We start from the raw sequence: 4,250 nt of genomic DNA, 5'->3' as shown, positions 1-4,250 counted from the left end.
TTAAATTTGCATATAATTGTTAGTTCAGGTTTGCTTCGGATCTTCTAGAAACCCTAACAATTGGTATCAGAGCTAGGTTTTCTATAAATCGGCAGGACTTTCAGTTTTGAGTGGGAGCAATGGAGGATTCCAAATTCAAGGTAGGAAAGTTTAACGACCAGAATTATCAGTTATGGAAAATGCAGATGGAGGATTACCTATATCAAAAGGATTTGTGGCGGCCGTTGAAAGGAAAGGCAAAGAAAGTGACCACAATGTCAGATGAAGAGTGGGACATTTTAGATAGAAAGGCACTGAGATCCATTCGATTGTCCTTTGCACTGTTTGTAGTTTTCAATATAATAGAAGAAAAAATGGTTGTAGATTTGATGGCGACATTGGCTAAGTTGTATGAGAAACCCTTAGCTTCGAATAAGGTATTTCTTATGAAGCGTTTGTTTAATTTGAAAATGAGTGAGGGAGGATCTATAGCAGAGCACTTAAATGAATTTAATACAATTACTAGTCAATTGTCTTTGGTAAAAAATACTTTTGCAGAAGAGGTTAGGGCTCTCTTGATTTTATGTTCTTTGCCAGAAAGATGCAATAGCTTGGTTATGGCTGTAAGCAACTCTGTCTCTAGTAAAAATACTTTGATATTTGATGATATTGTTGGTGTTATCCTAAGCAAGGAAATGCAAAGGAAAAGCACAGGTGAGACTCCAACATCATCAAGTAGTGTTTTGAATGTGGAGAACAGAGGAAGATCAAAGGAAAGAGGAAAAGGCCCTGGGAATGCGAAGTCATGAGGGAAGTCAAAGAAAGGACGCTCTCAATCTAGAGGAAAGAAAGATTGCTGGTATTGCAGAAAGCCTGATCATCTAAAGAAAGACTGTTGGTCTCGGAAAAACAAAGGAGGAGACAAAAATGAAAATGATAGTAAGGAAGCTAATATTGCAAGTAATACTTTACAAGATGCTTTAATCTTATGTTTGGATAATGTTAATGATTCCTGGGTAACAGATTATGGGGCTTCATTTCATGCTACACCCCATAAAAATATTTTCTAGATTATGTTCAAGGTGATTTTGGATAGGTATATTTGGGTGATGATGAGCCCTGTCAAATTGTTGGAAAAGGAAAGATAAAGATCAAGTTGCAGAATGGAAATGACTGGTTTCTGCAAGAGGTAAGACATGTTCCTAATTTAAGAAGAAATTTAATTTCTGCAGGGCAACTAGGTAGTGAAGGTTGCATAGTTACCTTCTCAGACAGTATCTGGAAGGTCACTAAAGGATCATTAGTAGTAGCTAAAGGTGCGAAGGTAGGCACATTATATTGGTGTACTGGTAACACTTACTCTACCCTAGCTGCTATAGATAAAGTTACTGCAGGGTCAACAATAATAGATGTTGCAAGAACATATTTGATAATGTGGCACCATAGGCTTGGGCACATGAGTGAAAAAGGGATGAAAATTCTTCACTCCAAAAATCTATTGCCAGGACTAAAGAAGATTGATTTAGAGTTCTGTGAAAACTGTGTTTATGGTAAATAAAAAAGAGTCAGATTTCTCAAGGTTGGGAAAGAGAAGAAGAGTGAAAAGTTAGAGCTTGTGCATTCAGATGTATGGGGACCGGCTCAGGTATCATCTCTTGGTGGCTCTTGTTATTATGTTATTTTTATTGATGACTCAACCCGAAAAACATGGGTATATTTCCTAAAATAAAAATCAGATGTTTTTGTAACTTTTAAGAAATGGAAAGCTTTGGTTGAGAATGAGACAGGAAAAAAGTTGAAGTGTCTCATATCAGATAATGGAAGTGAGTATTGCAGAAAAGCATTTGAATATTACTACTCCTTAAATGGGATTTGAAAGCATAAGACAGTTCGAGGAACTCCACAAGAAAATGGTGTGTCAAAGAGAATGAATAGGACTATCATGGAACGCGCGAGGAGCATGAGATTGCACGCTGGATTGCCCTTACATTTTTTGTTAGATGTTGTACATACTGCTGTCTATTTGATAAATAGAGGACCTTCAACCCCTTTGGATGGTGGTATTCCAGAGGAGGCATGGACTAGTAAAAAGCTAAATTATTCTTTTCTGAAAACCTTTGGTTGTGAAGCTTTTGTCCATGTTGATAAAGAAAACAAAACCAAGCTTGATGCTAAATCTCAGAAATGTACCTTCATTGGATATGGGATAGATGAATATGGCTATCGGTTATGGGATTTTGAAAATAAGAAAATAATTAGAAGTAGAGATGTTATATTCAATGAGAAGGTTATGTATAAAGAACAGATGCAGGAAAAGAACCATGAACAAGACAAACAAGAATATGTGGTGTTGGATGAGATTCTTGAAAATGAAATGGCACAGGTACTTGATGGTCAACAACAACAAGTTGTCCCACAAACTCCTGCAAGTGTTAGATGTTCTACAAGGTCAAGTAGACCCCCTGAAAGATTTTATCCTTCTTTGTATTCTATTTTATTAACTGATTCTAGTGAACCAAAAGAATATGAAGAAGCAATGCAGGTGGATGCCAAACAATAGTGGGAGCTAGGCATGAAAGAGGAGATGGACTCCTTGATGAAAAATAAGACTTGGGACTTAGTCCCTTTACCTGCAGAAAAAAAGAGCTTTGCCTAACAAATGGGTTTATAGGCTGAAGGAGGAGGAAGGAGGTCATAAAAGATACAAGGCCAGACTTGTGGTAAAAGGTTTTGCACAGAAAAAGGGTATAGATTATGATGAAATATTTTCTCCAGTTGTAAAAATGACTTCAATTAGAACTATACTTAGTTTTGTGGCTGCAGATGATTTACATCGTGAACAATTAGATGTCAAAACAGCTTTTCTCCATGGAGATTTGGAGGAGGAAATTTACATGTTGCAACCATAGGGATATGAGGTCAAAGGTAAGGAGAACTTGGTGTGCAGGTTGAAGAAAAGTTTGTATGGCCTAAAACAAGCACCCCGACAATGGTATTTAAAATTTGATAGTTTCATGGTTGAACATGGTTATCATAAATGTCATTTTGATCATTGTGTATATTTGAAGAGATTGGATAATGGCAGTTATATTATCATGTTGCTTTATGTTGATGACATGCTTGTTGTTGGGTCTAACATGCAACATATAAATGATTTGAAATAGAAATTAGCTAGGTCATTTGCTATGAAGGATTTGGGTGCAGCTAAGCAAATTCTCGGTATGAGGATTACACGAGACAGGAAAAATAGAAACTTGAATTTGTCTCAAAGTGAGTATATAAAGAAGGTGTTGAAAAGATTTAACATGTAGGATGCAAAAGCAGTTAGTACACCTTTGGCTAGTTATTTCAAATTGACTAAGGAGATATGCCCAAAGGCACAGGAAGAGGTAAAGAAAATGTCTAACATCCCATATTCATTAGCTGTTGGTAGTCTGATGTATGAAATGGTATGCACAAGGCCAAATATTGCACATGCAGTGGGAGTTGTGAGCAGGTTTATGAGTAATCCGGGTATGGAACATTGGAATGCTATGAAATGGATTCTTTAGTATTTGAAAGGAACTACTACGAAGGCATTATGTTACAAAGGATCTAATGCTGCTCTGAGTGGATTTGTCGACTTTGATCTGGCAGGTGATATTGATTCATGGAGGAGTACTATAGGGTATGTTTTTACTATAGGGGGAATTGCAGTCAGTTGGATTTCTAGGCTGCAAAAGGTTGTTCAACCACTGAAGCTAAGTATGTTGCAGCTTCAGAAGCCAGCAAGGACATGATTTGGTTGCAATGTTTTCTGGAGGAATTGGGTCAGACATAGGAGGATCGCCCATTGTATACCGATAGCTAGAGTGCTATTCATCTTGCCAAAAAATTTCTTTTCATTCAAGGACAAAGCACATTCAGCTCAGGTACCACTTCATCTAGACAGTTTTGGAGGAGAGTTAGTTATGGCTTGAGAAGATTCACACAAGTGAGAATCCTGTCAATATGTTCACGAAGGCAGTTCCACAGGAGAAGCTGATTTCTTCATCAGTTTCTGTTGGTCTTCTTGATTGATAATTGTGGAATTTATACCAGTCGAGTCCCATTGTTTTATCCAGTGGATGCTAGAAGTACAGTGGTGTCATCTAGTATCAGTCTCTAAGTGGGAGATTGTTTGGTGTGGAGCCTGATTAGTCTCCAAGTGGGAGATTGTTGATATGTGGCAACTGATCAACAAAGTACTATACACTTAGCATGTATCCTCATCGGGGTTCGGGGTCGGGTCA

Source organism: Cryptomeria japonica, chromosome 11 (assembly GCF_030272615.1).
Source record: "Cryptomeria japonica chromosome 11, Sugi_1.0, whole genome shotgun sequence".
NCBI classification, from domain to species: domain Eukaryota; kingdom Viridiplantae; phylum Streptophyta; class Pinopsida; order Cupressales; family Cupressaceae; genus Cryptomeria; species Cryptomeria japonica.
Note: the sequence above shows the minus strand (reverse complement) of the source record.